The sequence below is a fragment of the Lathamus discolor genome, chromosome 4, assembly GCF_037157495.1.
Source record: "Lathamus discolor isolate bLatDis1 chromosome 4, bLatDis1.hap1, whole genome shotgun sequence".
Taxonomy (NCBI): domain Eukaryota; kingdom Metazoa; phylum Chordata; class Aves; order Psittaciformes; family Psittacidae; genus Lathamus; species Lathamus discolor.
In genome coordinates, this window is record NC_088887.1 from 99,794,067 (window position 1) to 99,813,851 (window position 19,785).

Consider the following 19,785-nt stretch of genomic DNA (forward strand, 5'->3'; position numbering starts at 1 on the left):
GAGAGAGATGACCTAGGGTTAGATGACCCTGACTATCAAGTGTGTTGCCTTGACAAATAGTAATTGCTTGACAATTGCTCTAGGCTTGGAAAACATATGTTATCATGTTCGTGCTGTATCCACTGATAAAGGTTGTTTTCATTACACATACTGGATATTTCTAACTCCACTGAACCTACTGATGTGTGAAAACAGAGATAAGTTCAAACTAGAGGTCTCAGACTTGAAAGTCTCAAACTTGCAAGTCTCTCCTTTGTTCGAGTTATTCCTTTTGGCTAGCGGATGTCTGTCTTTAACTCAAGAATCACCCTATGGCCAGCAACTACAGTGATCTTTGAAATGCTTTTCTTGTTGTTGGTGGTTTTTTTTGAATGGTGCCTTTGTTAGAGCTGGAGAAGTTTCAATGAAAGAATATCTCAGTTTTGTGCTTGGCGAATGCTATTGTATTAATGATCTCCTTGTATAGGTTTCAGCATTAAGGCTGTTGGATACATGAAAGAGCAGTCCACACGCACAGCTTGATATTTAAGGCATAAGTTCAGCATTGATTGCATATTTTGTACACTGTAAGAACTTAATTTGTTTGGCCTGGCCTGTAGCAGAACTTCCTTTTGAACTATGGTCTGCAGTTACTGTTTCCTCCCCTTTTCAAAAGTTTTTATGGTAATACAAACATGAGCCTCTTTCAGTTAAAAAAGATTTTTTTTTTCTTTGAAATAAAGTACTCCTTTTTCTGAAAAGCTGCTGGGTCTCTCCCTGAAATAATCTTGTATTTTTACGTTTTTCCTTATACCTTAACACGTGTCAGCTCAGGCTGTAGAGAGATGGAACAGATAATATGCAATGTTTTTTGGGGTATATATTGCTAGAATAATTTTTTTTAGAAAGGTAGGGAAGGCAGTGTACAATCTGTAGTACTTATGGGCTCAAGTGGTTAGAGAGGTGTATGCTCGCTGTATTAAAGGCTGCAGGAGTCTGCCGGGGTCAGTACATGGTCACTCATGACCTCAGGGGCATACAGAGGTGGAATTCTTGTGACATGATTTGCAAGAGAATGTGTGGGCTTTGATTCATCCATTTACACAGCATCAGAAAGCAAATAGGATACTGGGTTTTTATTTGACGAAGACTTCAGTCATCCAGCACAGCATCTTCCACTGAACTTCTTATCTTTCCTTCCCTTCATGCGCCTCTTGCATATTTCCAGCTGGCTCTCCCTCTAGAATGATGGATCTTCCGCATGAGAAAAAGACAGTTTTGCTACTACTCATAAATATGTTGTCATATGATACAACCCATCATTATTTTAATTCTTGCTTTCAAAAGAAATACCTGTATGTTGAAATCATGTACAACTACAATAGTAATACCCAGATCTAATATACAGCTTTGTATCTGAAGATCTCAACTTTTTTTTTTAAGCCTGCTATGAGATTTTGTCCCTTTTAAAACTCTCAGAGCTTGAATAGAAGTAGCTGAGGCAAGATTAAACAGCATTTATACCTTCTCGCTGTTGGGCCATTTGTCAGATGATACCATGATACAGCTCTTTTAGCCTCTTGAGTGCCACTGACTCACAGCCCAGCATCTCTGCAGTGCTTTGTTCAGGCTCTCCTACTGCACCCAAAACTTCCCCTGTTCCAGCAGGAGGAGGCTTATGGCTTCCTGCCACAGTTCCTACAGAAAGATCCTTCTCTGGGTGAGATGTGAGGGCTTTTAGTACCTTTTCCTATTCAGGTCTTTATATCTAATATGAAGGGCATATTGGCAATATGGAAGACTGGTGAGGATTTGAATCACCATAATTTTCAGTTATTTTATGTGGAGATATGATACAGCATGGGGATCTTCCTAGCTGGATTAGCCTTTTGACATGCAGTAGGCACTGCTAACTAGGCACCTTGCCTCTGGAACTATGATTTTTATATTTTGAAAAGACAAAGACAAGTTAAACAAAATGTGTTTAAACACTTATTTCAGCTCTTAGGTTTAGACCTTTTGTAACCTTTGTGTATGCAGCCTTGGGACACCCTATAAGTGTTATTTTGTCTCTTAGATTCAGTGAGAGGTAAGAAAGTTTTAATTGTCCCTATCTTAGGATAAAAAAGCCATTGGTGAAATTCTGAGCCAGGGACAGAATTATGCTCCATGTTTGAACTCTCATTTCCAAACCTTGGCCAAAACACCATCCATCTTCCATCTTGATACACATTTAACATCAGCTTTATGATTTAACTTTAAATGTCTGTAGGAGCAGTAAGTGGCAATCTGCGCTCAGATGGTGGGATGAAAGAGAGAGCAATTCTGTTCTTTAATGTGTTAATCAATCCAGTTTATTTAAGTGTGTTCAGGAAGTTATGCTAAGTCATTTAAATGTTTTTGTTTTGTTTTTTCATTTATTTTCAGGTCTACTTTACCTATAGTGTTGAGCTATTGTGATAGTTTGGTTTTTACGACTGACATCAAGCATGAAGCTTTCAAAACCCTGTGTCAAAGGTAAGTTAGTTCAATAATACTTAAATACATCCCTAAACATACTGTGCATTTGCAGGGGAAGTTTTCATATTTAACTGTAGGCTCAGCTCTGTTGAGAAGCCACAGTCCTGCATAAAGGATGTTATGAAGTAGTATATGCTCCTGCAGAGAGGTCCGGGAGAGGTTTTCTCCCAGTGCTCCCCAATATACGGTGTGAGGAAGTGTGCATACTGCACCAGCTTTTAAAACAGTGCAACCTGATCCTTTCTTTACAGCTCAAAGGGTGGGGGTGGGGAGCGAAGGTGAAAGAATGGGTGCCCAGATCCTCCTTCCCATTTTGGGTCTGGTTTTCTCTGTTGAGTGAGGAGAGCATTAAATGTGCATGACCGTTACAAGGAAGGACCCTCTGCTCTCACGCTTCACAGTTCTTGTGACATAGGCCAGGTTTAATCTAGTCCGTGTCAGGAGAAGCTAAGTACACTTAGAGGGTTATAATGAGCTTCCCCTTCATTTTCATTTTCCCTCACTGGTATGTAAATCGTTGTGTGTAAGGGATAAAAATCTGTAGGAGTTATGAAACCAAAGCGACTGCACTAATGTGGAGCTCCTTCTCATTAGTCTGCAGTGTTTATCACAATGTTTAGTGTTGTAAAAACTGAAACGGAGTAAACTCCAAATCAAAAGAGACCATCTGACATGTCTCCAACCAACTGCAAAAGGTAAAAATGATAAACTGAAGTAAATTACAAAACAAACCTTTCTAAACAAAGATAGGCAATTTGCAAGTCAGGAAATCAGCTTGTTGGCGTTTCACTTGTCGGCAGGGATTTAGAAGTTATCCAGATATAGTAGTTCATGGATTTAACTTGGAAAGCCTACCAAAATTAATATTTAGTCAGTAGTTGTTACAGCCAATCAGTACACTGTCATACAGTGGAATCTTTATGAAATATATTATTTTATAAGAAAGGATGTCAATGCACATACCACATTCAGCCAGAAACAAGGATACTAAGAGTCCTGAAAAAGTACAGTGGTTTCAATGTTCCGTTTTGCCTGCTAGTGTTGCCTAGTTTTCGGCATGTTTATTTTTTGCTTCTTTAGGCAGTCTAAAGGACATATTTCTCATCTGATTTCCTAACTTCCATTCATCTTTTACAAAATATTCATTTGTAGCTGTAATCCAAGCTGAGAGCACTTCTTTAGTCTGTGCGAGGTCTATCTTGTTTACACGTTTTAAACTAATGCCCTGATTAACTAACATCATCTATACGTGAGCAGTACTCAAACTGTTAAAAGGTACATGTAGAAAATACTCATGAAAACTACTACAGTACTTCAAAATATTCTGCAAAAGTTTATTTCTTTTTATGAAGCATTAATGCCAAACTTGAAAACTGTTCTGTTAGACATCCGTCAGTATAGCTGGAGACCCAGAATCCAGAAGTAAGGCTCAAGAGAAGGAACTGGGGAAAACTGTACTTCTCCTTCTCAGATACTAGAAATGAAACCTGCATAAAGATTTCTCCAAGAATGCTATCAGTCTTCAGTTAGAAGGGTCACGCTATCACTGGCTAGCTGCTAGAAAGGAGAGTTTTCTTTTCTTTCCCACTTTCCATAAAACACCAGTTACTATAAAAGGATAGCTGGAGCTCTGCTGCTTTCTTCCTGTGCCTTGGGCTCCATTTTTAAAACTTCCCCCCCCCCCCGCCCCGTATCTTATCCATTGTGAATAACTACTGCACTTTCCTGCTGTTAATAGTTTTGACATATGGCTGCAACAATATAAAATGGACATTTCAGATAACTTAAGAGCTGGGTACAGGCTTCTAAAAAGCAGCAACTGGACTTGCAGTCTTGTTAGTTATGCATGGCTGCTGCTTGTTAAAGTGCTACTGTGCAAAAGCTGAAACACTGGAACTGCCTGCTTGCAGAACCAGGAAGACTATGCTGTCTGTACCAGTCAGATTTCCAAATATAAGTTAGTAACACCCTTCACAACTGAAAAGGTAGGAATATATTTAGAGTTTTAAACAAAAGCTGTAGAAATTCATAACACAGGCCTTTATGGTGACCGGAGAAAACTGCTTGTTATTATTAGAAATTATGAGGCTGCGGTTTTTAAAAGAAGTGGTGGGTGAAGTACAGAGTTACATAAAGAAAAGTTAAAGTATCAGACAACCAAATGGTACAGTCAGAACGGTCACAGATACAATACTGCAGCGGTAGTTGACTCGTAATATTTTTCAAGTGTGAAAAGGGAAAGGGACTGTGAGTCAGACAATCATACTCCAAATTACTCACTTGTGTAATTCAGTTAATCGAAAGAAAAGCAGGTTTAGGTAAATTAATAATAAACAAGCCTTATTTTTATAAAACAAACAAATCAAAATTATCTTGACCTTGCAGACCTGAAAAGCCTTTGTATTGTAACATAAAAATAAATGAAAACTACACAAAGCATATATTAAAATACAGGTTTCGACCTCCCAATGAGTTAATACAGTTTCACTTTTCTTTGTACTGAAGTAACCCAATTCTAGTTGCCAGTGCTTTTTGATAGTTAAACCAGAAGGGGCTATCAGTGTGAGGAGATACCTGTGTGTGCATATATATATTTATGTACCTCCTTCCTTAGTAGATTCATTTAAGGCATACATATATTACAGAGAAAGTATGCTGCTAATTTATTTGCTGAACGCTAGTACCTTTACATGTGGGATATGGAACTGACAGGTTTTTATCATCTGTGGGAGTGTGACAGGCCTGTTGAAAGACTAATGCTGACGCCAAGGCCAGAGTTTGAGAGTGAACTGGGTTTGTGGTACACAGAAACTTAGCTCATAGTGACGGGAGTTGGTTCCAGTTTCTGTGCCTCAGCCTAAGAGCCACGTCCCTACCCAAGCTGCTTTTCCGATCTGCCTACTACACCCACCCACCTTTTGTTTTCAGAAAACGGGCAGAGTTGGGGTTTGCTTTATACTCTAGCCACTTTGATTTCTTTCTGTAACAAGCTCCTGAGCTGCAGAAGCAGCCTGGCAGCAGCACTCAAACTCCAAGCACAGCAGAACTAGGGAGCCCTCCAGGAGGCGGTTAGAGCTCTTGGTCACTGACCAACCCATTGCTTATAGAAGTTAGCATGCTTCAGTTGACATTGATCCCTCAAGGGACTAGCTACCAGCTAAACAAAACTGGAGCACAGGGCTAGCCAAGCATAGATTCTTGGTGACCCTGTGTCAGGACCTGTGATCCTGTTGTAAAAGCCATCGATGTTACCTCCTTGCCCTCTGAGACTCCCAGGGCATCCCCAAGTAAATGAGGGGGGGGTTATTTACATCTCCTTCATGTCTCCATCCTAATCTCTTTTGTTTGTTTTTGGGTTTTGTTTTTTTTTGGTTTTGTTTTTTTTTTTTAAAGAAGTGATGGAATACTTTAAAAATGCCTACTTGTTCCTTTGTGAAGGCTTACTACAACAAAGCAAGAATAATTTGCCCCATTAATTATAGATAATGGAAAATGTGTAAGTCTCTACGTGGTTAAAGTGAGCAGTGTACTGTCATTGGCGGTATCACAGCTGTTGCATACAGCCTGGAAAGGCAGACGCGCTTGAGTTTTACTGGTGGGTTACAATATTTAGGAGCTAGGAGACCTATAAAGGCAAACTATTAAATATACCAAGGGTAGAAATGCCCATTTGCTTGTGCAGAGGAAATAGAGCAAAGATACACCACAGCAGCGAGAGCTAGCAGGACAAAGGAGATACTATTGACTCATTCCAGACTGCCGACTTAGCAGCTCAACTTTGTTTCCTTTTAACTTTTGTAACAGTAGGAGCTCAAAGCTTCTCAGTCTATTTTCTGCACAAATAGAAACACCCAGACTTCAAAAAGTAACACACTTTGAAGAAACCCGAACCATTAACACATGAAAAACTGTGTGTGCTGCTGAACAGGGCTTCCCGGCTCCTTGGATTTTGCAGTGAGCAAATGCTGATCTTTTAGTAATAATTTTACCCTGCTGCATTCTGGCAAACACTTCTCGACACGTTTCTAAAACACTTTTTGGTTGGTTTTAGTGTGATATGGATTTATTGACTTTGCAGTGGGTAAGTACTACTTCAGTATTTTCACAGGCTACGTAACCCCCCCCAAAAAAACACTTTTTCTCCCCCCAAGTAGCATATTGCAACAAGTTTCTGACCCTATAACATTGCACTGGTAACACCGGGGGAAGCAGACAGTGTATGAAACCGAGATTTTGTTCTCGGTGCTTAAATGTATTTTTCATTAAATATGTATATACGTATATAAAAAATAGCTTTTTATTGTCCATTCTGGACAATGACGTGTTCAAGGCCACCAGTGTGACATTTTCTCTGTGCCAACCCCACCAGAAACATGTTTCAGGCACAGAACCTGCCCGTCGTGTCCCCACTTGCTCCCAGAGGGAATGCGCCAGGCTTAGGCGGGGGTTTAACTTCACAGATCTGACCCGTTTACACACACACTCTCTTCTCTCGCAAGAAATCGCTTCTCGAGCGTGTAGCATGCGTTTGAAACGTCATAAACCGTCACAAAACGTCATACACGCCAATCAGTCGGCAGCACCTAAACCACCCTCGTGCTGGAGCGTCTAAGTTCGGCTTAACTTCTGAAGTGTTTAGTCTTAGGCTCGGCTCTCCAACCCCCCAGTAGGGGAAACCAGGCGGGGCGCCCGTGTTCTGGCCTAGGCGTCGGGGCCCCCCCCCTCCAGTTAGTGAGGCGAGCTGTCAATCATGCGACGTCACAATACGCCTGTGTGAGCGCTGTAAACAGTCGGGCGGGCGTGTGTGTGTGTGAATGACGCGGGGGTGAGCCTCACCCCCTCCCTCGCATCGAGCGCACTCCCGATCCGGGGCGGGGGGGGGGCTAGAGGCGCGCCCCCCTTGTTTCCCTGCGCTCATGGTAGCGGCACTAAAGGTAGCATCACTGGAGCAGAGGATGATGTAATTCTCCCTCCGGCCAGTAACTGCCTGCGCTAGCGCCGATCCGACTGGCAAAGGGGAAGGGGGGGGGGTGTTGTTTTACGCGTGATCGTATCAGCATCTCCTCAGCGCGCCCCCCCCCACCTTTAAACCCCTCTCCGCTCACACTCCCACCCCCCTTTCCTTGTGGGGGGAAGGGGTTTGAAGGGGGGGAGCCCCGAGGCGTGTGTGCAGGGTAAACACACCGGTGAGCGCGGCGCCGAGTGGTAAACAAGTCTAAGGTGCCCTCCGCCGCACGGCAACTTGCTGCGGGCGGGGTGTTGTTCTCCCCCTCACCCCCCCGCGCACACACACCCGCACACACACACACACACTTCCCCCTAACAAAAGCCCGTTTAATATCGGCGTCAGCTTTTGTTCGGCGGGCAGAGGCAAGCGTCCCCACTCCCGATCACCTTATTTCACCGGGTCGTGCTTCCCCCCCACCCCGTCCAAATCCACGAGTACCCCCGCGCCGCCCCCCGTGCGCGCAACCCCTGCACTTAACCGCCTCTAACAGCCCCCCCTCCCCCGTCCCCGAAGCGCCTGGTCCCTCCTCTGGGGCTGCAAGCAGGTAGGCGAGCAGACAGCCCCCCGTCCCCGTCCCCCCTCCCCCAGTAGAAAAGGCAGTAGTTAAAGGGCACTTACTGTCAGAAGAGGAGGGGAGGAAGCCGTACTCTCGGCGCAAAAGCAAAACAGCCACTCGCAGGACGTTGCCAGCATAGGAGACAGCGAGGAAAAAAAAAATATAAATAATCTTCCAGTAGCGTGTGTGCCGAGGGGGGGAGGATTCGCCTTTTAACCGGAGAAAAATAAAATCAAAAAATAACCGTGTGTGTCCCGTCCCCCCCCTCGCCCCCCGGTTGCCTTTTTTGTGCAGTTTCAGCAAAGCTGCGAGGAAGTTGGTTCTTTTGTTCCACTATTTATAGATTGCGTCAACATTGCGAAAAGGAGAAGGCGGAGCGGTGGCACTTACTCCTCGCCGAGGGGGGGGTGGTGGTGGTGGAAGATATCGGGGTGGAGAGGCGGGCCGGGTGGGGAAAGGAGGGGAGGACGGACAGAGAGACGGACAGACAGCATACAGGCGACCTCGGCGCTCTCCCCACCCGCCGCCCCGAGCAACGCGGGGGGAACCGGGCGGAGCGGCGGCGGGGAGAGCAGCGCCGCTTCCCCGCCCGGTTGCCGCTGCCGCACAGCACCGCCCCGCGGGCAGCGAGGAGAGACGCGCTGAACCGAGCGGCGGAGCCGCTCCGCTCTGTTCAGCGCGTCTCTCCTCGTCGGTAACCTCCGCTTCCATCCCCCGGTAGAACCTGTTGCGAGCCCCTCGGTTGGGAGCTCCGAGGGCAGGTGCACGCACCCGTCCAACCGTGTTTTCTTTCCGAGGTGGGAGAAGGGTTAATCTGGGAATAACATTTTAACAACCGGGGGGTCGTGAAAGTTTGAACCGGGGCAGGAATGGGGGGTTGAGGGGGAGTGGTGTGTGTATGTAACCGGCGCTTTTTTTGGCCGAAGGCCAATGTTTCTAAACTGAATGTAAACAAAGAAAACTGCAAACACCAGAGGAGGGCCTTCCACCGCCGCCGAGGCTGGGGAACGGGTTCCCAAACGGGTCCTGAGCTTTGACCACCTTCCCCCCACCCTCCCCGCCCGGTTCCCTCTCCCCGTCCTGAGCGCCTCCGGGCACCCCGGCCACCGCCCTCGGGTGCCGCGGGACGGGGCAGCTCTCCGCCGGCGGGGCCGGGCAGGGCAGTGAGCCTCGAAAAAGCAACCAACACACGCACACACACACGCACACAACACACTCGCACACACACACGCACACACACACTCACACACACACACACACGCACAAGCACACACACACACAGTCTTCTTTTTTTCTTTCAACACCGGTCTTGTGGGGGTTTTTAGGGTTTTGTTTTGAGAGCGAGGGCTGGCCCCTCCCGCCCCGGGAGGAAGAGCCACCGTGCCCCGGGCGGGCGAAGGCCGGGGCCGGGCTTGTCCGAGCCTGCCCGAGCGCTCCCGGCTCCGGCCTCGGTGCTCGGGGGAGCCGCTGGTGCTGTTGCTCGGGGAAACATTCGCGGGGCTCCTGCTCCGACGGCCAAACCGTCTTGTGTTTAGACAGGGAAGTCCTCGCCCGCTGGCACCACGGCCGGGGCTGGAGAGCAACGGCAGGGAAGGGGAAGGCTGAGAGCCTCCGCGACACCGGGTGTGCGATTGCCCCCAGACACCCGCGAGGGACACACGGGGCGTGCGTGTGCCCGGTAGAAACAGAGCTCTCGGTCGGGAGGAGTTTTGGGTTATCTTTTTCCCCCACTGCTCGCTTTTGTGAACTCTGTGGGCGGATGATTTCCCCTCTTAGTTGTGCTTCGTGACAGCGGCTGCCTTCCTGGGGATAATTTTCTAGGGGAGAGTGGGAGTCCCTCGGAAATGTCCCCAGCCCGCTCACGGCCCCTGCCTGCTGCAGCGCTGGGCAGCGGAGGTGACGGCTGGGAACAGCTCCGAGGGGTTAAAATCCAGTCTCTGAGTGCAGTTCCTGTCCTGGAGAGTCCCCTCATCCCGGGCTTGCCTCTCCTCCGCAGCTCCGCGCTTCGCGGCGAGGTCTCCGTCCCGCTTCGCTGCTCTTGAGACAGGACACGGCGCTTGCTCATCCTCCGTGTGGACTGCGGCTCCTCTCCTCCAGCTCTGCTATGGGGAAAAAATAATAAATAAAGGAGGAACAAAAAGGAAAATAACGAAAATCGCCCATTTGGAAGACGAGCATTTCTGCGTGTCGCTCAAAAGACTGATCGTCTTTTGCGCACAAAACCCGTGGCCAGAGAGAACTCTGTTAATAGCCCTTTAAGAGATGGTGTAAAAACTAACTGGTGGTGGAAAGTAGTAACTAGTGGTAATAAAGAATAGATCCAAACTACGAGCCGTGAATAAGCCTTCCTGGAAGGAGCCGTGCAGAATGGGGAGTAGGCAGGCGATTCGCTTGCTGCTTCTCTAAATCTAGTAAAAAATGGGGAGTGTGACGCGCTGGCACAAGTTTTCTTTTGAAAAAAAAACCAACACCAAAACCAACAAACCCACGGCTGTGAGATAAAAGATTAACAACATAAATGAACCTAGGGGTGTGCTGGCAGTGTCGAGGGAGGGCAGGGGCGGGAGGTGAGACGCTCAGAGCCAGGGGCTGAACCGCGGCAGGAGCCCCGGCGTTCGGGAGCGTTGCAACAGCACGTTGGGAGCCTCGAAAGAAAAGCTGAATTGTTCGAACTCGGGTAACTTGAGGGAACCCGTTCTGACCTACATCGCTCCTCCGAGCCAGCAGCGGCAGCCCCAGCCCCGGCCCCGGCGGCTCCGGCCGCGCTCCCGCGGGCGCCCCCTCTCCCCTCCCTTCCCTTCCCCCGCCGCTTCCCGGGTTTACAAATAAACCCGCCTGGATCGAGACGGTTTCACTTCTGCCGGCAGGAATGCCTCCGCCCTCGGGGGCGGTTGGGTTTGGGTGGGTTTTTCTTTTTCTTGTTTAGTTTTTGGGTGTTTTTCCCCCAGGTTTGCGGGCAGAGCAGTGTGTCTGCCTCGGGGCTGGTTTACCAGCTGGTCTGGGAAGGGAAAAGATGCTTTAAACGGAGTACAAAGTTGGTTCTTTCCCCAAGTTTTTAAGAGCTATACTTTATTTTCCGCAGGGTTACCGATTGTTTCCTGCACAGGGCAATAGATGCCTTATAGGGAAAAGTTACTACGTGTTGCACATTGCGCTTAAGATAGAGAAGGAAATTGTATTTCCTATCACAACCTTACCAAACAGCTTTCCATATTCCCCCAGTAATCTAATATGAAAGTAGCAACGATTAAGCTCCCAATGTCCACATTCTCAATATTTCTAGTTTAATCCAGCTCGGACAGTTAACCCGACCTTTTATTTAATGCTCGGCACCAGGGGAAGAATCAAGAGCGTTTTACCAACTTGATTCAAGTAATCTCTACGCGGGGTTACCGCATTGCCCCAGCCAGGCGAGGGGCTGTGGAAAGCACCCAGCCAGCTTGGTTTTATATTTAAAATGACGAAAGAATCGAGGTGAAAAGACCTCAGAAAAGCCCATCATTGCTTTTCGGAGAGAAGCCCTGGATACCTTTCCCTTGCCCTCTCCTCCCCCAGTTCTCACTTCGTATTTATCGACACGCCGTTGACAGCAAAGTGAAACGACAAAACTCGGCTCCAGGCGCCTGGATTTTCTGGTCAGGCGTTTGCCGGGGTTACACACCAGTCCAAGCGCCGCTTCTGGTGTTATCATCATTAGTCCTCATACCTTTTTGCAAACTTTTAGGGGTTTATTGGCCAAGTACGGCAACTCCCCGCATTTCGAAATGGGACAGAGAAATTAAATCCTATTTCCTATATATTTTAAAAAAAGAAACTTTCCCAGCAGCGGTGGGAGTTGATTTGAAGCTCTTTACTAAACTTTTAGCAGAGGTGCGTTTTCCCCCAGTAGTGATATTTCAGTCTCCTTTCTTAAGCAACCAGCGAAATTTGGAATCAGCGATCGAAAGCGGATCCCGGTGCCCCTGGGCGGGGAGCGGGGCGGAAAAACGCCGGCTCTGGGTTTGGGGCTCGGGGAAGGGCTGGTGTCGGCGGGGAGGTGGCTCCTCGCCAAGCCCCGTTTCCCTCCCAGCTGCGTTTACAGCTGGACGCGGGGGGACGTGGGGACGAGCCACGGTGGCGCAGCCACCTCTGGGCGGGTGCTGCCAGCCCTCGCCAAAGAGAGTCAGCGCCTTCCCCGCACCGTTTGTTTTATTTTATTCTATTTCATTTTATTTCAAAGAACCCGCAAAATTCCCCCGTGGTGTCACGGAAAGAGCGCGGTGGTAACCGCCGCTTCAGAGCAATCCTTGCTCACAAGCCCCAGATGTCGCAGACGGGGGAGAAGGCGTTTGTGCTGAGGGTGGGTGAAATAAATAAATAACAAGATAAAAATCCGATACAGCCCGGGAGGAGGAGAGGGGGAGGAAGCGCGGGGGGGTGAGAAGGGATTTGGCGGTGCCGGGGCTGACACGGTGCGGCTCCCTTTCCAGCGAAGTGGGAGCGACTCCGGCACCCCGCTGGGATGGGATTTGCTCGGGAGTTCCCCGGGAGCCCCGCGGCTTCCCCCGGGCTGCAGCCCCCAGGCTCTGCGAGGCGGCCCCGGGACCCGCCGCCCCCTCCCCGGGCAGTCCCGGCGGGGCGAGCCCCCTCCCTGTTGCCCCTGTATCCACAGAATGGGCTCGAAAAGCGGGGTTTTGGGAAACTTGTGGAGGGAACGGACGTGCTCTGCGCCTCAAAACGAAGATTTCGGGGCTTTTTTCGATCCCCACTGAGGTATTTTGGACTTTTCGCTCCGGAAACTTTTTTTTGGGTGTGTTTAGAGCCGCGTAATTTCGTCATTATTTCTTCAGACCCCGTTGTCTATGCTCAGCGTATGCAACCAGGTTGCTAAAGACCGGGATGTGTTTTTTTATTGCTTGTACCAGCTGGATCTTTGCAAGGCTTAAAGAACCCCGTGTGCCTCATCACGTTCCTTTCTGCGATCAAAGCCGCTGTGCGGGCAGGCTGCGGGCAGCTCCGTGCTGCCCGGCGGGGCAGGGCTGGCGGGGCACCATGGCAATGGATGCGGAAGGATTGTAGCCTTACAGGATGTTACCGACCTTAAATCAAAGTCCCGGGACGGTAAGAGCGAAAACCTGGTAGCTGTGCAAGAACAAAATCGTTATTTTTAATTGAGTCGAAGTTTTGGATTTTTTTTTTTCCCCTTTCTTTTTTTCTTTTTCTTTCCAGCGTGGCTGGAAAGTGGTTTCGTTCTGTGTAAATTAGTGGAGGTTTTAAAACCTGCTCATTATGATTGACTAGCGGGAGGACATACAGCAAATAATGACAGGTTTTAGCGAAAGAAATACAGTAACCTGGGTTTGGAGAGCGGTGTCCCAGCGACGACTTGTCTTTTCCCGATTTTTTTTCCCCATATATATATATATATATTTCTCTTTAACTTTAATTATTTCAGAGCTTTGGCCAGGAGCAGGGGGTGTCATCCCAGAAACGCTCTGCCCGGAGAGTGCCTGCCGGGCACCAGGGGCCCGGGGATCTCACTTCTCCTCCCCAGTCACGGAGATTAAGTTTCTTTCCCCATTTCGTTCCCCAGTCCAAAGATTTGTCTTGCCCATAACTAAATCTCAGTATGACGGCTCGCTTTCGTGCCAGGCTCAACACCCCCCTCATCCCTTCGATGTCAGGTTTCTGGGCGCCCCGTTTTCGGACACCCTTTTCCTCAGGGATGTCCTCAAGCCCATGTTTTTATGCGTCCCCCCAAGTCGCTCTTCCGCCTCAGTGGCACCGGGGTTATCGGAATTGTCTCTTGTCAAACTTCGCGTAGATTTGGGTGTAAGTTCAGGTAATTTGAGCTCTACAGACAACTGTTACTTTCCTATTTGGCAGAATTAAATCAAGCAACTTAAAATCTCGTCGTTAAAAACACCAAACACAAATCCTCGGCTCGCTGGGTGTCTGCTGGTACTTTTATTTCTCCCGGCACATCAGGAGTTATTTAACATATAGAAAGAAGCGAAGAATCACCTCCTTTTAGCAGAAGGTCAAGCGGTGCGATTAAGCAAAGAAGTTCAGAGGGTCGGGAAGAGTTGGGATATGGCTGTTAAAAAATCAGGAACAACTTTTTTTGTGGTTCTTATTTTTTCCTTCTTTTCCTTGTATTTTTCTTCTTTGATTTTTCTTCGTTATTTTCTTTTTATTTTTTCCTTTTTTTTTTTTTTTTTTTTTCTTCTTCCCTCCTTTCTTTTGTCATTTTTCCTCCCAGGTGTAACCGCCCTTTGGGCTTGAGACGGCTGCTTCTATTCGGCTTCTCGCTCCTCCGGGGAAACCCCCGATCCTCGGTGCTGCTCCCGGACGGTGCCGGTGAGGCGGGGTGGGGGGGGGGGGGGTCCCGGCTCCGGGGCCATGCCTACACCCGCTCCGAGTTAGGCTGAGCGGGGCGGGGAGCCCCTGGCAGCCCGCTTCAGAGCTGCTTCCCAGGCTAGTTCTGGCTTCCGGGAAAATGAGTAGTTACTGGAAAACGTTCAAGCTGTTCGGACGGAAACTTTCCGGTGTGTTGGAAATACGGGAGGACAGCGGCGGGAATGACACGAAAAGTGACTTCTGGCTGCCTGGAACGCAAGAAAGACTTTCAGGACCTGTTAGCGAATGACAGTAACTTCCACGCCGCTCAGCTGAAATCGAACCGCCTGTGTCTGGGGGGATTGCGACGTTGCCTTCCCCCCAGCCCCCGGGGAGCCCGCCGTGCCCCTCGCCCAGCCAGTGGGTCGCGGTGCCGCCGAGCCGCGCTCTCCGTGCCCTCACGCTTCCCCGGGGGACAGCGGGCTTTCCCCGTCTGTGGCCGGTGTTCGTTTTCTCCCGCTCCCCCCGTGTCCCCTTGGCCGCCCTGGTTCGGGCAGAGGGACCGGGCGCTGCACCGGCACCGCTGCCGCTGCCACCTGCGCTGCGCTTCTCCGCCGGGGCCGGCATTTCGGCGGGGCCGCGGCTGCTTCCACGTCATTAGCGCCTCTTCGTTATTATTGTTTGTTTTAATTGTTCCTCTGCACCAGCCTCTTATCTTTCCCTCGCAGACACTGGAGCCAGTGAAGCCAGTGGCGTGCAGGCGGTTGCGACTCGCAAGATCTAGCGTTTCCCCTCCTCTCCTCTAAACGCTGCAGTTAAAACGCTGGTGGTGTGAGGGTGATTCTCCTCCAGCTGCTGCTGCTGGTCAGTATTTACCCCTAGACAGTCATTTATCTCCCGGGCCCAGAATATTTATTTGTCTTTTTGTTTGTCTATTTAGTTATTTTCCGGGAGAAAAATGCGAAAGAGATTTGTGTCCGTCCATTCTCTACAAACTTGACGCCCGAGTTGCGGATTTGTCCGTGCTCGGAGTTCCATGGTGGAGCTGGAGAGTTGCTGGCGTTTCCCCGCGGCCGCAACGCTATGAGCAGGACAGCTGGGCTGTGAAGCTACCCGAGGGTTCCATCCGCAGAGCCCTCAGCTCCTTCTCCCGTCTGTGGCAGCGGCCGTGAGCTGTCCTGGGGCACGATCAACTCTGCGCTTGGCTCTGGGACTGTCATTTAGGGGTGTGCTGGACGAGCTCCCCTTGTCGTGCTGCCTGGCCGGTGGTACGGGGGGTCCAGCCTCGCGCGAGGCCACCCGAGGGATCTGTGGGAGGAAGATGGATCCTCACCGGATCTGAGACAGTGCTGGGACTCTGGGACTGTGCTCGAGCAATGATGGGACAGTTGGGATGGTGCTGGGGCTGTCCTGGCACAGCCTGGGACAGTGCTGGGATAACGCTGGATCGGTTAGAGTAGTGCTGGGACTGTCCTGGAAGTTAGGATAGTGCTGGGACTTCCTGGGATGGTACTGGGACTGTCCTGGAACAGTGCTGGAATAACGCTGGAGAGTTAGGATAGCGCTGGGGCTGTCCTGAACCGTTGGGATGGTGCTGGGGCAGCTGGGGCAGTGGTGGGCAGGCTGTGAGAGGGCAGCGCCAGGAGGGGTAAGCAGCCGGGCCGGGCCGGGGGGAGGCAGGACAGGGAAGGCAGGACAGGCACGGAGGGGCAGGCAAGGAGGGCGGCAGCTGCCTGCGGCACCGGCGCTGCACCCGGGCCCGGGCCGCGGAGGGGTGGACTCGGGGGGACACCCGCTGCCCCGGCCGCAGCCCTGCGGCGGAAGGTCCGTGCGGGAAGGGCCGGCGTGCGGGAGCTGGCACCGGGCTCTCCGCGCAGCTCGCTCCGGGCTCCTCACAGCCACCCGCCGCCTCTCCGCGCTCCCCGGTAACGCGGGGAGCCTGCTGCCCTACTGTCTGTTTGCCGGATCCCGCACCTCTTCCATGTAAAAATCAGTGTCTAGCCTAGAGCTCGGAAAGGCGGCAGATAGATAACCTCATTCCCGCCTGGCTGCTTTACGGCTACAGCCGATACACCGTGTGGTCCAATCCCTTGTTATGGGGGGATTTTTCCCCTCCCGGAGGACACCCCCGGCGGCTCCCCCCAGCTCGGTGGTGACCCGACGTGCTCCCGCTAGCAGCCCTTGTTCTGGCCATTCCTTTGTGGTGGCAGAATCGGGCCCGTCAGCTGGAAATTAAAGCCAAAAAAACCCCCAAAACCAACCCCAAAAAACAACCCCAAAACTCTCATGAACTTTTTTTTTTTTAATTATTTTTTAAAAGCAGAGTTATGTTTGCATCTCAGCTGTGGCCTTTTAGAGTTCCCAAGCAAGCTGAATGCTATTGGAGTACCTTATGTACCTGTAAGTGTGGGACAACAGTTCCGGGGGAATAGACTTACTATACAGAGTTATACATAGTTAATAGCTTGGCTTTGCAAGCGAAGATTTGGGAAGGGCTTTACCCACACTTACTATCAACAATATTGAGACTTATTTATTGAAATTGACAATTACTTGCACTCTGAAATGCCGGTGTCTCTGAAAAAATTATTTATTCATTACTTTTGCTTAAGAGATATTCTTTCTTAGCCATGTGCATTTAGCAGACCAAATTCATTAAAGATGTGTGTTTCGTGCGGTCCTACAGGACAACTTTAATCACCAGTGAAATTCTGTTTGACTTGGCAATGTAACAGTGGGGATGTGACTCATAAAGATGTAAATTAAGAGTAAATAGAGAAAAAAATGTTTCTCTGCATACATCTGAATGTCTATTTCCTCATTTTAATGGATTAATTAATATTACTTCTTTATCATAAATTAATAAATGCTTTAGGGGGAATTCAGGGAAGAGTAACCAAAATGATTAGCTTACTAAAGGGCTAATATATGGAGAAACATCTGCATAGATACAAATGAAAAGAGTCCGAGTAATGATGTGTTTGGGGAGATTTGCAACATGCAAGCATTACAGTAGTGCTCCTGCTGAGGTGCCCGCTCATACTAGCAATGTTCAGTGCTTAAGGACAATCATAGGTTTCAGCCTAGGCTTCAAACTGGTTTTGAGTCGTTGCTTCAAGGTGTGTAAACTCTAGAGAGAAATCAGATTTCAGAAGCTTCACACACCCGGCCTGTTGTATAACCTTACTCTGCGTGACTTAATGTCACGAGTATTTATATAATTTATATAATGTCATGAGTATTTGTCACTCTTCTGAGAGTCCAGATTTGCTCATGTATTTCACAGCAAATTGAAGCACTTGATTTGGGACTTTGTATCCTACCTTAGAGGCTAGGTCCCTGAAGTCTCCATATGGTAGCATCTAGCTTACAGGTACTGTGCCGCTTACATTTCTTTTTCTGAATATTACAGTCATTCTTCCCCACAAAGAAAGAAAAAATTGTGGGGAAAAACAGCAAAAGGAGAAGAATGTCCCCTCGGGATCAGCGTTTCTTCACTTCAACAGGTATTTTTAAAATTCTTTTGATCAGCTGTAACACCCTGTTCTTGTTTGCATGTTGCCTACTTGGATTCTAAACTTACGTGGATAAGACAATCTTTGGGGAGTCCAGAAACCATCTAACTCATTATAGCAATGCTGTATACCGACTTACAGTGATTATGGAGAATTGTAGCATGCTTATAAAATATCATACTCACACCATAGCCAGGATGGCCTAAGGATGTAAGCGAGACAGATAAAACTACAAAATGTTATAGGAAGTCTTGTTAGTTGTTAGAAGAATTTCAGTGTAAAATGATATACAGAAAGTATTCGCTCATCACAAAATAGTTACCTTATTTTAATAAAGGCAGCTTGGCTTTTACTACAGTTCAAGTAGCTCAGCTATGTGTGACACTACAAAAACTGTAAGTTCACACAGTCAACACATCTCTGTATAGAGCCTTGCTTTCCACCTGTAACACACAACCAGTTCTGGGATACACTGGCTATCTCTGGTACAGCTTTTGGGAAATGGAGCAGCAACACCTAATTCACTGTCCAGAAGAACATTTGGATCAGAAACTTTGGCAAAGTTTTCCACATGAAAATCTCATCCATCTGAGAACATCCTGAGTTACTTGGTACTCGGGGAGCTCAGATGGGACCATAGGCCCAGATCCCCAGATGTCATCTGGGATCTTTGTACATCTGACTCCTATCTAGATATTTCTCATTGGGTAATAGGAGGTAAGTATCTGAGTAGCTTTAGATTTTGAGCCTCATTCTTTTTTTTAGGCATTATATCAAAGATCTGTCATTGCACCTGTAAATGTACATTTACTAGGAAGTAACCTGGACAAGGATATCCTGCTTCCAATGAAGGGATTTCAGCTGTTCTGGTCTAGTGTCCTGCATTGCACTGTTAGAGAACTGCACTCCATTTTGTAATTGGCAGGAGGTAAGATTATTGTATAAGTAAATCTCTTAGTTCCTGAGAATAGAAGTACCAGTCTGTTGAAACGAACCTCCAAGGTTAATCCCATGAAACTACATTTGGAAGGAAAAAGAAGAAATCTCAGAAACATTGGAAGAAAGTATAGGAAGGGGAAAGTGAAAAAAAGTGGGGTGGGAGGGCATAGCAAGAATGAGAAGAGGGAAGCATGGGTCTGAGATAGCCAGGGTCATATATAAATCGATGTATAACCAGGCAATGTACATAATGCTCTCAAAACTCGTACTGTAAGTAATATGATGATAGAAAGAATTGTAGGTGAGGGATATTCTCGTGAGTATGGGTAGGTGGAAGTTTTGTGCTTGTCTTCAGCCAAAACTAGTCAAAACTAGAACCATTCACGTACACAGTGCCACTTAAAGGACTTAATCTGAGAGCAGTTATCTTCAAAATAATTCGGAGGAAGAAATGGCTTTTCAATGTTGTCATAATTAAAATGGTTGTTTCCATTGCATTTATTCATTTATTTCTAAATGTGGATGGCTACTGCAGGAGCAGGTACAGTATATATACTGTAATATGTGTCTCACTGACTGGCCTATCTCAGCTTCCCAGGAAAACCAGCTGCATGCCCACCTCTTGCCAAGTTTGAGTGAAGAAATCGACATTGTGTAGTCTCCCAAAGTTCAACAGATCGTGGGTCAATCCAGGGCTTCCTATGAGGCAGGAAACAGTCTGCACAGGGGCCTTCCCATAACGATGAATGTCTTCCCAGAAGCTCCTACTGAGGAATTACAATTTACAGTACTCTGCCTGAATGTGTTATCACACAGGAGGCAACTACATGGAAATAGTTTAACATATATGGATTACTGATATCACATGCATACTCATGCTAATTATATTGGTTGATTGAAGAAACAAGACAAGGCTAATTAGCAGAATAAGGTTTTTTAACAGAACATTT

At 48.2% G+C, this 19,785-nt stretch overlaps 3 long non-coding RNA genes across 14 annotated transcripts in view; 2 read left to right on the forward strand and 1 right to left on the reverse strand.

Annotated features, from left to right (window-relative positions):
• LOC136013838 (uncharacterized) overlaps nt 1–19,785 on the forward strand; it is a 95,997-nt gene that overhangs the window by 40,880 nt on the left and 35,332 nt on the right. For 8 of the 10 annotated variants that reach the window (XR_010612409.1, XR_010612407.1, XR_010612408.1 and 5 more), the window contains exons 7-11: nt 2,407–2,496; nt 14,305–14,402; nt 15,110–15,245; nt 15,322–16,781; nt 17,794–17,887. This is a non-coding gene — a long non-coding RNA (uncharacterized LOC136013838). The remainder of the gene's footprint in view (nt 1–2,406; nt 2,497–14,304; nt 14,403–15,109; nt 15,246–15,321; nt 16,782–17,793; nt 17,888–19,785) is intronic. The other 2 variants (XR_010612410.1, XR_010612411.1) reach the window with 2 other exon arrangements.
• LOC136013840 (uncharacterized) lies at nt 1,101–10,466 on the reverse strand. 3 transcript variants are annotated; one of them, XR_010612420.1, is made up of 3 exons: nt 10,047–10,466; nt 8,126–8,272; nt 1,101–1,233 (listed from the first exon to the last, which is right to left on the reverse strand). It is a non-coding gene; the product is annotated as an uncharacterized LOC136013840 (long non-coding RNA). The 3 variants fall into 3 exon arrangements; XR_010612419.1 differs by lacking the exon at nt 10,047–10,466 and adding an exon at nt 8,454–8,671; XR_010612418.1 differs by lacking the exon at nt 10,047–10,466 and having other exon boundaries at nt 8,126–8,443.
• Nucleotides 8,508–10,388, forward strand: LOC136013839 (uncharacterized). Its single transcript, XR_010612417.1, has 2 exons — nt 8,508–8,860; nt 10,060–10,388. It is a non-coding gene; the product is annotated as an uncharacterized LOC136013839 (long non-coding RNA).